The sequence below is a fragment of the Lagenorhynchus albirostris genome, chromosome X, assembly GCF_949774975.1.
Source record: "Lagenorhynchus albirostris chromosome X, mLagAlb1.1, whole genome shotgun sequence".
NCBI classification, from domain to species: Eukaryota; Metazoa; Chordata; class Mammalia; order Artiodactyla; family Delphinidae; genus Lagenorhynchus; species Lagenorhynchus albirostris.
The window spans coordinates 26,070,927-26,085,191 of record NC_083116.1 but is presented as its reverse complement, the minus strand read 5'-3'; the positions used below and the strand labels follow the sequence as shown (position 1 = coordinate 26,085,191).

At 42.4% G+C, this 14,265-nt stretch overlaps 1 pseudogene; it reads left to right on the top strand.

Moving 5' to 3' along the window:
- The first annotated feature begins 1,425 nt into the window (after positions 1–1,425).
- On the top strand, positions 1,426–2,254 carry LOC132513063 (small ribosomal subunit protein uS2-like; annotated as a pseudogene).
- Positions 2,255–14,265: the final 12,011 nt, after the last annotated feature.

Genomic DNA, 14,265 nt, shown 5'->3' with positions numbered 1-14,265 from the left:
ATCCAGTTCTTCAGTCAAACGCTGATCTAGGTGTTACTGTAAAGGTATTTTGTAGATGTGGCCAACAATCAGGTTAGGTAAAGGAGGTTTGTGCCTCATCCAATCAGTTGGAAGGCCTTAAAAGCAAAACTGACTTTTTCCAGAGAAGAAAACATTCTGCCTCAAGACTGCAGCATCATCTCCTGCCTGAGTCTCCAGCCTGTTCTACAGATTTCCGACGTGCCAGCCCCCACAGTTAAGTGAACCGATTCCTTGAAATATATATATATCCTACTGGTTCTGTTTCCCTGGAGAACACTGACTGATAGACCATTGTGACAGATGAATAATGAGATTCAAAGCAGTTAAGCAAGTTGCTCAAGGTCACAGTGGCTACTAAGCATAAGGGATCGGATGCAAGCAGACTGACTCCAAACCAAATATCCCATCCCCCGCTTCCTCTAAACTGTCTAAACCCATTTTTTTCTCATTGCTTGATCCTGAGAAATCTCATAGTACTTCAAGGGTCTGTGTACTTATTATATTCGAATATTAATAGCTTATTATTATTATATACTTGTTATTATTATTGCTATCATTTACCAAGTCATTCCTTAATGCCAAGCATTGTGATGGGCATTTTGTATGCACTGTTTATCTTACGTAATCCTGACAACAACAGTGTAAGGTAGTTAATATTACCATCATTTTATAGATGGTAAATATGAAGATCAGAGACGTTATGTAACTTGTCCACAGTCACACAGCTAGTGGAAGGCAGGGTTGGGATTCCGTATCATTGCTCTGGCCTGACTTCTGAACTAGTGTGAGTAGAACCAGTGACTTCCCAGCCTTAAATTCGAAGGAGCCATTGTTAACCCACTAAGTCAGTTAATTATTTTTATAGGGCCATGTCTCTACTTGCTTAGGGTCCTTGGCTCCTGACCCACTTCCAGAATCAATTAAATTTCTAGAACAGTCCCTAAAGGTACTGGATCTGTCATTTATACTCTGGATTAAGTAGCTACCATTACTGGACCCTGTCCTAGTTAGGCACGATTTATGAGGTCAATGGCTCTTATAAAGAGGCATTAAGAAATAGAAAGGCCAAGTCTTCTGACTCCACAGAATCAGCTTCGAAGTCAGAACACTTAGGTTCAAATCTCTGATCTCTGACCTTGAGAACATCAGGTAACTTTTCCGAAACTTAGTTCCTTCATCTGTAAAATGAAAATAATTGCTACAGGATTGCTTTGAGAATTAGAAAGGTAATATGAGGAAAACATTAGGCCAGAGTATAGGCTCACCTAATGTGAGCTTTATACAACCAATCACAGAACCTTCAGCCCTGGCTGTTGGGGGCCCAAGCTGAGCTGAGCACCTGAGCAGGCACCCTGGGAGTTCGGACTGGGCTCCAAACTGGAACTAACTGCTCACGCACAGATAAGGGTCCGTCCGGCTTTGTTCTGCATTCCCGTCGTAACTTAAAGGGAAACATTAACAATGCCCGGAGCCCTTGATGTCCTGCAGATGAAGGAGGAGGATGTCCTCAAATTCCTTGCAGCAGGAGCCCACTTAGGTGGCACCAACCTTGGCTCCCAAATGGGTCAGTACATCTACAAAAGGAAAAGTGATGGCATCTACATCATAAATCTGAAGAGGACCTGGGAGAAGCTTCTGTTGGCAGCTCGTGCCACTGTTGCCATTGAAAGCCAGCTGATGTCAGTGTCGTATCCTCCAGGGATACCGGCCAGCGCGCTGCCGCCACTGGAGCCACTCCTACTGCTGGCCGCTTCACTCCTGCAACCTTCACTGACCAGATCCAGGCAGCCTTCTGGTGGTTACTGATCCCAGGGCTGCCCACCAGCCTCTCCCAGAGGCCTCTTACGTTAACCTGCCTACCATTGCTCTGTGTAACACAGACTCTCCTCTGTGGTATGTGGACATTGCCATCCCGTGCAACAACAAGGGAGCTCACTCAGTGGGTCTGATGTGGTGGATGCTTGCCCGGGAGGTTCTGCCCATGCGTGGCACCATCTCCCGTGAACACCCATGGGAGGTCATGCCTGATCTCTGCTTCTACAGAGATCCTGAAGAGGTTGAAAAGGAAGAGCAGGCGGCAGCTGAGAAGGCTGTGACCACGGAGGAATTTCAGGGTGAATGGACCGCTCCAGCTCCTGAGTTCACTGCTGCTCAGCCTGAGGTGGCGGACTGGTCCAAAGGTGTGCAGGTGCAACGGATGTTCACTAAACTCATTCTGGTAATAATTTCATAATGTATGTAAATCAAATCATTATGCTGTACACCTTAAACTTATACAGTGCTGTACGTCAATGAAACTGGAAGAGGGGCTTCCCTGGTGGCACAGTGGTTAAGAATCTGCCTGCCAATGCAGGGGACACGGGTTCGAGCCCTGGTCCAGGAAGGTCTCACATGCCGTGGAGCAACTAAGCCCATGTGCCACAACTAGTGAGTCTGCGCTCTAGAGCCCGCGAGCCACAACTACTGAATCCGCACGCCACAACTACTGAAGCCCGCGTGCCTAGAGCCTGTGCTCCACAAGAGAAGCCAGCACAATGAGAAGCCCGTGCACTGTAACGAAGAGTAGCCCCTGCTCTCAACTAGAGAAAGCCCATGCATGGCAACGAAGAATCAATGCTGCCAAAAAAAAAAAAAATTACCCCAAAATTCAGGAGCTTAAAATAATAAATATTTATTATCTCACAGTTTCTGTAGGTCAGGAATTTGTACATAGCTTAGCTAGGTGCCTCTGGTTCAAGGTCTTTTATGAGGTCACAGTCAAACTGTCAGCTAGGATTGCAACCTCATCTGAAGGCTCAACTGAGGGAGGATCTACTTCTGAGCTCACTCATGTTGTTGTTGGCAAGATTCAGTTTCTCACAAGCTATTGGTCAGATGGCTCAAGTCATCACTGGATGTCTACCTCAGTTCCATCCTGGGCCTCTCCCACAGGGCAACTCACAACATGGCAGCTGGCTTCCCTCAGAGTGAGTAAACAGAGAGATAGAGAGAGGACACTCCCAAGACAGAAGTTACCATCTTTTTATAACCCAGTCTAGGAAGTGACATCCCTTTACCCCTGGCATGTTCTATTTGTTAGAAGAGAGGCAATAATTTCAGTTCCTACTGAGGGGGAGAGGATTACACAGGACATGAATACCAAGAGTTGGGGATCTTTGGGGGTCATCTTAGAAGCTGTCTAGCACAGTCTTTAACATCATCCAAATGCAGGAAACTCCACATCAGCTCTCCCAATAGATCATTAGTCTGGCTTGTTGCCTTCAGGTACTAGAGTATCCTGCACCACTGAATTCAGAAGAAATCCTTGTACTGAAAATCAGACACCAAATCTAATAATACAAGCTACATTAAGATTTTACTTGCACTTCTATGATCTTCATTAGTTTCATTCGTGCCCTTACTTCTAGTTTTTGCCAGACATGCCTTTAAAAAGTTCTATAAAACTAGACTGTTCCTTCCTTAACTTGTCATCTTTTCTGTTTCATCCTTCAAAAGACACCTCTTGACTCCACTTCGGGGAAACTTCCCTAATGAATCTTGCCTGGCATAAGGGGATTTTTTTGCCGGAGACCCAAGTTAGTTCCTCTAAGGTATGAATATAGGCAGATAGCAGCAGGTTATGTGTGGAATTTGGAATAGACAAGGCTGATGACACTTTTTCCCTGCCTCACATAGAAGCAGGGGCACCCACAAGTCTCTAAGTTTTTATTACATGCAGTTAATACTTGTGGAAACAAGGTTACACTCACTGGCAAAAAGAACAAAGTGATGTGGGTTCTCCCCTAAGATAAGCGCTCACTTCAGTGTTTCTAGCTTATTGCTTCCGATATTTCCAATTTGGACTCTGGGCCTACATGCATCTCCTTAACTCTTCCTTCCTGTCTTAGCTAGCCTAACAATTATTGACCTCTGAGCTGCTTAGCTGTCTGACACTGCTGCCTTTGGTTAACTAAGCTTGCCTATCAGCAAAGTCAACCTGATATTCCTTAGTTTGTTGCTCCAAGCTGAAACTTTTTGCTGATTCCACTTTATCTAACCAAACTACAAGTTCTGGTCCCTCCTAGCCATCCTCTATCTTGCTGCCACTTATTCCATATTGTAAAACTTATCCTCTTTCACCTTGAGCAAATTATCTGCCTCTATCAGGAAACTGATGCCTTTAGGCAGACACTCCTTGTTAAAACCTCACCCGAGCCTGTTCTGTCTAGGCTTTATATCAAACTTGAAAATACTATTTCCAATTCCCTGTATCTACCATCAAATTTACCTGTTTCCTGGCCAGTGCCCTCAGCACGCTCTACCTGATAAACTAACTCACGCTGAGTTGTTGATCACTGGGAATACCTTGATGAATAACCCTATACAGAAGGATTCCCACTTTAGTTACTGAAAAAAATGCCAGAGCACAAAGTTAATAGCGGTAGAATTTCTGGCACTCCGACAGAAGAGTGGAATTATTATCATTATATAATGAAATACTAGTGGTACCCTTCAAGTTATACTACAGGTGCCCTCCTGCTCCACTTCTGCAAACATCCTCATAGAATGTTTATAAGCTAGAAAGAAATTCTGTAAAAAGGCATCTCATCACCAATGTGATGATGAAGCTGCTTTTAAGCTACATACCTCTAAATATTTGGACGTATCCTTAGAAAACCAAGAGTTTCTCTGAAAGTCTTAATTTTCTTTGAAAAAAATAAATGGACAATAGTATACTGCATGGAAATGTGTACAACTTTACCAATTTTCCAGACTGACATCTTCTGACTGGTTCCCCTTTTAGACCTTTGAAAGTATAATTACTGCCAGCTATCTAATTCCTATGGAACATAAAATTACCCAAAAGAATCATAAGTATTCCATCACCTCCACTGTAGAGAAAAATCAAGTACCATTTTTATTTGGCACTGTTTCCAAGGCGCAGTGTATTCCAAATTATGAAAAATTTCTTGATAAATGAATTCGTGGAAGTCAACTCATTTGCAGGTTAGGAACTGCTTATGTTACGTATGTGGCATTTTCCCCATTTTTTAAACACTATGCTAGAGAAGATCTTGTGGTTCTTGGCTAATCAAAAGAAATCAAAATCTTTTCCATGGTGATATTTTCATCTCACCAACACAGAGTGAGAGACATAGACCACCGACTCCCAGGCTGGGTATAAGGACGCTTGGTGCATTACAAAAATACCCTGGGTAGGTCAAGGCATATTGAACTGTCTCAACCTCTCTTGTTTCCCACATGTACACACTTTCCCAGAGGACCCCTAAATAAATAAAATCTACCTGAAAACTTTAAACAAAAGGCATTATTAATATCACTCCCTTTGTAAGAAAAGGGAAGAAACAAAACCAAAGCCCAGATTAAAAATTTAGTCAGAGATCACTCACAGGGGATGTCTTAACACCATGCAAACTGATTCCCATTTCCTTTCCTTGGTGTCTGGAATTCAGAGACTGATCTCCTTAATCTGACCTACATGGCCCTTCACAGTCAGGCTCCAGTTTAACTTTCCAGGTCTTCTCTGTTTCTTCCTACACATAAATCCTCCATACCAGCCAGATGTCCCCTTCATTGGCCCCTGAACATCAGTTCTTATGTGCCTTTGCTTGCGTCATCTCCCCTGCCTGATTGTCTCAAACTGCTTCTCTTTAATGACAGGAGGAAGTCTAGGTATATTGAAAGGAGAATGAGTTCTGGAGTGTGAGAAGCCAAGGGTTCAGATCCTAGCTTTGCCATTTAAGAGTCATATGCCTTTAGGCCAAGTTTCTTAGTTTCTCTAAACCTCAGTTCCCTAGCCTGAAAAGTGAGGATGATAATGTTGCCTACCTTGTAGGAATATTATGTGGGTTAAATGAGATAATACATGAAAGGCACCTAGCCCATATTAGGGCTCCAACAAATAGGATATATCATCATCATTATTATCCTTTTTCATTTTTAAAGTCATAACTCATAGCTCAACCACCAGCCAGGTCCACAGGGATATCCACTTTCTATGAGCTCTAATATCTTACTGCATCTATATCACATGTCTGGTACTTTAATATTATTAGTTTTATCATAGGTGCAAATATCTTATCTAGCCAAGTACACTGATAGCTCACTTAGGGTTAGGATTATGTCAACCTTCTCTCTATCCTCCCAGATAATCTTTTATACAGACGTAGAATGCCCAAAATATTTGTTGCTTATCTTAGACTGCAGATGCAGAGTCAGTAAGTACTGACTGGCAGGTGATGACATAGGGCTTGAAAGATAATAAAATTAAATAATAAATAATGTCGCTTGCAACTAACGTTTCATTGAACACTTATAGTTACTAAAAACAATATACAGGCACTTGACAGATATGTCATTTCATTCTCGCAAAAGCACTGTGAAATAGGTATTATTAGCTCCATTTTACAGATGAGGAAACTGAGTCTCACAGAAGTTATGGAACTTTGGGGGGATTACATAGCTTGTAAGTGGAGGAGGCAGGATCTAGATCATTTGACTCTGGATTCTGAAAAGTTCTAAACGACTCAACATATTGCCTTACTAAAAGACATATGCTATCCTAAGGACTTTTTATAAATTATTGAAGGTCACTTCGCTGTTGGTAACCAGACTGTGCTTTGCTAAGGTGAAAAAGTGTACATAATAGGAAGATCTTTAGCATTCATAATTGGAAAAAAATGGAGTTCTAGTACACCAGACCGTTCCCACACTCATCCACTGCTGTAATTCTTGATCATTCTTGAATTGAAGAGCCAATCTATGTGAGAGAAGACGGGAGGGTGATCAAGAGGAGGCAGATAGATGGGCAGATGGCTGGAGGAGTAGATGGCCATGTGGGAGAGTACAGGGACTGTTGCCTGCTGTGTCCCGGGAAGGCTCAATGTCCATCACGGAAAGAAAACGATTGGGAGACGCTTCACAGTGCAACACACCAAATGGAATGAGAGCCTATTCATCCAGTTGGAGCAAGAAAAAAGTAACAGTGCCCACTTCCTGTGTGGGTGTTCTTGGCCTTTTCCAGCAAGGTGTGTGTTTAAAAAAAGATTAGTACAATAGGGCATGAACAGTCCTATTGAAAACAGCCGCCTGCATAGACTTGGCAGATTTTGCGGAACAGTTCCGTCTGACATTTAAAGTGTGGCAAAACTACTTAAATTCAATGTAAAAATAAGTTTTCTATAGCCCCTTATTTTCTTCTTATAAGCATGAGCTCAATGAAGATGGCATCATGAGCTTTACAGGATGCCCCTCAGAATGAATGCTTGTCAAAGACAAGAATGTGTGGCACTAAGGGATGACAAGCTGATTAGGCTGCATTGATTCCCAGGCTCGTGCCTGTGAAGAATATTCTCTCAAGAAAGAAAACTTGTGGGTGGAATTTGGATTGTGGTTTGGACTGGGATGCAGCTCCAAACCACTGCAGCCAAGTTCACAAAAGGAACATGAACAAATGTTTTAATCAACAAATGGTAAAGAGGAAAGGGACCAGAGAGGGACATTTTTTGTAATGTCACTGAGGGACTCAGACCTGCATCCTGATTTCTTCACAGCAGTTGAATTTGGTTAGAAGAAGGATTGCAGAACTCTGGTTGAATAGGTCATACAACATAGCTACTAGCTTATTCTTGTTCCCCAGCATAAAGATTTGAAATGCTTCCTGAGGAACTCAATGGACAGACTTCTTTTTTTCTCCAGTAAGCTACTGGCTCAAAAGCATCCATCCACAGCCTCCAAATTATCACCCTGCTTTCTTCCTGATCCCTTCTGCTAGAACCATGGCCAGGAGCTAGAGAATATACTATCACTATATAACACAAGCTTCCTTGTTTTGAGCACTGCAGAGGGAAATTCCACCTTTCTCTCCAAACTTTTCCCTCTGTCTATCGCCTTAATAGCACCTTCACAAGGGAAGAGGACTTAATATGCTTATTGGTCAAAGCTTGAAACATAGGTCATGTTACATTTGAACAGTGGATATAGTTATTTTTCCAGAACCCATTCATGGCACTCTTTCACTTGTACTTCTAGGAAGGATCTAAACTGTTGGTGAAGATTTAATCACTCTCTTCTTCCATATCTTCCTCTTTCTTACATTCCTGCCTCAGGAACAAACTTGGCATTCTTTTTGTCTTCTTTCTGTACCACTCCATGTAGCTGGTTGGGTCAATGGATTCAGAGCCTTTCTTGAGATCTGGCTTCTCTCTCTCATCCCTACTCACTCTCCACTTACCACCTATCCCAAGCAGGCATATCTAAGTACACAGGTCCTAAGATTAGGATTAGGGAGTGGGGGTGAGTAAGAGACTCTATTAAGCCCCCAGCTTAAACCCCATCATCCCATTCAGTTTTTCTGCAAGGATTACTGAGTACTAGCCAGCTATCAATGAAGTGGTAATTAGATTCCCATCTGGTTATTGTTCTTTGCACATAGCTTCCTTGATATAGAACCCTGCAAGAATGAGGGATCACTGAGAGGGCAGGAACAAAGGATTTTAGAGTCTGGGGCTATATTACCAACCTGAGACTATCAAAACCCATCTACAACTACTATTCTGGAATTGGAAATATATCTTGCCTAGATTACTAAAATAGACACCTCTCTGTTCCTCCCACCTCCATTTTCACTTTTCTCTTGCCCATCTTTCTCATTATAGCCAGAGCAAACTTCCTAATTAGAAAATCTTTTCATATTACTCCTTTCCTTAAACACATTTGTTTGTTTTTTATCCTTACCATGACTTTGAAGACTTGCTAACCTGGCCCTGGTCAACTCTAAATGAGTGGTTCTCAAAATCTGTCTCAACAAGAGTCACTTGGTATTTTTGTCCTACCCCAGAAATAGATTCAGTAAATCTGAGGAGAAGCCTGGAAATCTGCAAAGGGACAAATGCCTTCGATTATTCTGAGTACCACACTATGAGAATCACTTTCTTGTGGTGGTGACCTTCCCTCATCATCTTGTTCTCCTTGGCTGACTCCCTCTGCTCTTCCTGATACATTGTACTCATAGACTGATAAAATCTTGAGTTGGAATAAACCTTAAAGACCACTGAAGTGCCTTTTACACTGCACGTAGGCATCCCCTCCACAGCTTGTCTCACAGGTAGGCCTCCAGCCTCTACACGTGCTCACGTTGTTGAATGGCTCTATAAAAGTCTAAATTTCGTTCAACATGAGGATCATCGTTGGGTAGTGGAAAGAGCACTAGATCGTAAGTCAGAATCTAGATCCCGACTGCCACTTTTTCGCTGGGTGATCCTAAGCAAACCACTGGATCTAACTTCAGCTCAGATTCCTTTTCTGTAGAGAGTGCTAATGTGAAATTCAGTGCAGTGTAACAGTTAAGAGTATGGACTGGAGCCCAGATGGAAGGGAATCAAAAATTGGCTCAACGAGTTGCTAGATATCTGATGATGGACATGTTACTTAACCCCTCTAGGCCTCAGATTAGACATCTGTAAGGTGTACCTGATAATAAAAATAACCAACTCAGATGGCGAAATGTAAATGAGTTTATATGTGCAAAGAGGTTGGCATAGAGTAAGTACAAAGTAAGTATTAACTATTACTACTTTCTATTATTATATATGGGGGTAAAATTCCTGCAGTAACTACCTCATATGGTTGGTGCAAAAAATAAAAATCATGAGATAATGTACGATAAAGTGCTCAATAAACTATAAAATGCCATGTAAATGTTATCAGATTTATTGGCACCTGTTCTAAAACTAACTTCAGACTGCACAGAATAAGTCTAATACCTATTCTACATAACAATATCTGAAGATAGCTTACCATGTAGCCCCAGGCTTGAGAGCTTCAGTGTTTTCAACCATTCCTTATATCACATAGCTTTATGGCCTCTTCATCCTCTTGGGCATATTTTATGGATGCACTATATTTCATTATTTATTTTTATTCCTCAAACATTTCTTGAACACCTACTACATTCTAAGTACTACGCTACGTACTGGAGATATAACAATGACTGAAACACAGTTCCTACCCCCAAAAAATGTTGTCCAGTGGTCAAAATGCTGCTTAAAATATAACATCAGAACTAAATGTTACCAAAGGACGAACTGGGCCAATGTACCTCTCTTATTGTGTATAATACATATTTATCAATGTAGACTGAGGTTCCATTAGCATGGCTGATCAGTGTTGATTCATACTGAGCATAGCGTCCAATAATCCTCCAGGATTTACACATTAAAACTCCTGTTGGACCACATCTTCCCCACCCTGAATTTGTACAGATGATTGTAAACCCAAGAGTTAGGACTTGAAATTTATACATATTAAATGAGCTATTATCATTTTCACCCCATCCTTCTAGACTATAAAAACTTTAATATCTATAGAGTTAATAGGCATGCTGTCAATAAATTCAGTCATTTCGTTGATAAAAATGATGAGCAGAACACGATGAGAAATTTCCGATTCACATCGATTCATTAGCAAGTTTGCATTAGAATTATTCAACTATGTATGGAATCCCCTAACACGATTTCCACAGAGCTCACATTCCAGGCATTCAAATAATAGTAGCTAATGCTTATTGATCAATTACTACATACTGCTCTAACGTCCTTCGATACTGTTCCAAAAATTTTACATGTAGAAACATGTCTTACCCTCACAACAATCCTGTGAAATAAGTGCTACTTCTATTTTGATTTTATAGATCAGAAAACGGGAACTAAGAGATAATGTCGAATGCCTGAGAACCCACAGCTAATAAGTGGTAGAGCTATGATTTTAAACCTGAAGCCTAGTGCTAGAGCCCACATACCATCACTGTGATATTCCTCTTCTTGGTGTTGAACAAATGAAATGGAATTAACCAGGCATAACTTAACCCTCAGTGAAGCCATACTGAGAGCCCTCATGATCACTACTGCCTTTTCTTAGCATTTGCAATTGATTTCTTTATGAATCCACTAGAGATTTCCACTAAGGATTGATGTCAACAGCACTGGCATAAAATTTCTAGGATCTGAACCCCTCCTTTTAAAACAATCAGATTACCATTACTTTTGTAATTGCATTCAGTTAGAGACCCCTCTCATTTGATTAATATGGTGTTTCTCTGACCTATGATTACACAGCCTGCTTGCATATCATAATTAAAAGTCAACTTCCAGAATTTCATTAAATATTTAATGAGTGTCCTTGGCAGAAAGGCAGAAAGCCTAACTAAAATCTGGAAAAACGGCTCTTTAAACCCATTCACTGAGAAAGAAAATGAAGCAGAATACAAGAAAGTTTATATTCCAAGCAGACACTGGTAATTATCACATTGGACCACGCATCTGTCTAGCTACCTTCTGTTCACAGGATGAAATTAAAACTGTTGGTGTGCTGGCTTCCTATTCCTGTTAGTTACAGTCTCCTCTTACGTGCCTGCAGGTAGGAATGCTCTGCAATGCTGTTTCATTTCACTGACATTTTAAGAAAGTAGAATGACCCTTTTTATCTCCTTGTCCCTAATAGGGTCTGTTACCAGATCGCCCCCAGAAAAAGCTATTTATTGCTGTCTCTTACTGTTTTTCTTTTTATATTTCTGTTAACTTTCTGTGGAGAAACTTTGAGCACTTAATTGGGTGGGGGGGGGGTGGAAAAGTGGGAAAGAAGGAAATAAATTGCTGGCATTTATTCTTGGATATGCACTGTGGCAGCATTTTGGCCAAAACTGTTCAAGTTCTTATCAATTTTATGGGAAATTATTAACCCCCAAAATTGTAAAACTAAACCCTCAAAAAATTTTAGATCATCATTTTTCAACCTGTGTACAATAGAACATGAAAACAGAGTTAATTTTTTAAAGTGCGTTTGGGAGGAGGACGTTGAATTCTCAAACTAGTTTTGGGAAATTTTTATAACATATTTTCTACATAAGTGAATATTATTTACAATTTCAATCAATTTTAATTTTTCAAATATTTACAATTTCAAACATTATTCACAATTTCAATCAGGCAAATGTTTACTGAGCACCCACTGTGTTTCCGGTACTCTTGCAGGATCTGGATATAGAATGGTGAATAAGGCAGATATGGTCCCTCCCCTAATGGAGCTAACATACCAGAGAGACAGGAAATATGCAGCTCAATGAATAAATAAATGAGATAATCTTATATAATAATAAATGCTTTGAATTTAATAAAACAGAGGGATGAGATGGAACATGGCAGGAAGATGTGTTGAACCCACCTTAGATAGAACCATGAGGGAAGGGCTCTCCAAGGAGGTGATATTTGATCTGAAGTTTATGGCTGTTCCATTGGAATAGCAAGGGGAAGAGTTAGAAATAGAGAATGGTGAATACTGGAAATTCCCTGACACTAGAAAGAGTTTAGTGTGTTCAAGAAACAGCAAGGTGAGACCTTCAAGATGGAGGAGGAGTAAGAGGTGGAGATCACCTTCCTCCCCACAAATACATCAAAAACACATCCACACGTGGAACAACTCCTACAGAACACCTACTGAACGCTGGCAGAAGACCTCAGACCTCCCAAAAGGCAAGAAACTCCCCACGTACCTGGGTAGGGCAAAAGAAAAAACAGAGACAAAAGAGTAAGGATGGGACCCCCACCTCTGGGAGGGAGCTGTGAAGGAGGAAAAGATTCCACACACTAGGAAGCCCCTTCACTAATGGAGACAGGGTGTGGGTAGCGGGGGAAGCTTTGGAGCCACAGAGGAGAGCGCAGCCACAGGAGTGCAGAGGGCAAAGTGGAGAGATCCCCACACAGAGGATCGGTGCCAACCAGCACTCAAGAGGCTGAGAGGCTTGTCTGCTCACCCACCAGGGCGGGCAGGGCTGGGAGCTGAGGCTCGGGCTTCAGAGGTCAGATCCCAGGGAGAGGACTGGGGTTGGCTGCGTGAACACAGCCTGCAGGGGGTTAGTGCACCCCAGCTAGCCGGGAGGGAGTCCGGGAAAAGGTCTGGACCTGCCTAAGAGGCAAGAGACCTTTGTTTCGGGGTGCGCGAGGAGAGGGGATTCCTTCCCTGTCTGCCTGCAGAAGGCAGAGTGCCGCGCAAGCGAGCTCCAGAGACTGGCATGAGCTGCAGCTATCAGCCTGGAACCCAGAGATGGGCATGAACCGCTAATGCTACTGCCGTTGCCCCCAGGAATCCTGTGTGCGAGCGCAACTCATTATCCACAACCCCCCCAGGAGCCCCGCGCATCACATCACTTCCAAGATCCCGAGATCCAGGGACAAACTCCCCAGGAGAACACACAGCACACCTCAGGCTATTGCAATGTCACGCCGGCCTCTGCCACCTCAGGCTGGCCCCGCATTCCAATTATGACCTCAGTACCCCCTGCCTCCCCCGGGCCTGAGTCAGCAAGAGAGCCCTAATCAACTGCTGCTTTAACCCCCTCCTGTCTGGGCAGGGAACAGACTCCTGAGAGCAGCCTACACACAGAGGTGGGGCCAAAACCAAAGCTGAACCCCAGGAGCTGTGAAAACAAAGAGAAAGGGAAATCTCTCCCAGCAGCCTGAGGAGCAGCGGATTAAATCCCCACAATCAACTTGATAAATGCTGCATCTGAAGAATACCTCAATAGACAACGGATGTTTCCAAAACTGAGGTGGTGGACTTTGGGAGCAACTGTGGACTTTGGGAGCAACTGCAGACTTGGGGTTTGCTTTCTACATCTAATTTGTTTCTGGTTTTATGTTTATCTTAGTTTCGTATTTAGTGCTTTTATCACTGGAAGATCTATTTATAGGTTTGGTTGCTCTCTTTCTTTTTTTAATATGTATATATACTTTTTTCCTTTTTCTCTTTTTGTAAGTATATATGTGTATGCTTCCTTATGTGATTCTGTCTGTATAGGTTTGCTTTTACCGTTCGTCCTAGGGTTCTGTCTGTTCATTTTCTTCTTTTTGCTTTTTTGTTTTTGTTCTTGTTTTCTGTCTTCATTTTCTTCTCAGCCATGCAGCTGGCAGGCTCTTGGTGCTCAGCTGGGTGTCGGACCTGAGTCTCCAAGGTGGGAGGGCTGAGTCCAGGACGCTGGACCACCAGAAACCTCCTGGGCCCACATAATATCAAGTGGTGAGAGCTCTCCCAGAGATCTTCGTCTCAACACTAAGATCCAGCTCCACCCAACGGTCAGCAAGCTCCAGGGCTGGACGCCCCATACCAAACAACTAGCAAGACAGGAACACACCCCACCCAGTAGTGGAGAGGCTGCCTACAGTCATACTAAGTTCACAGGCACCCCAAAAC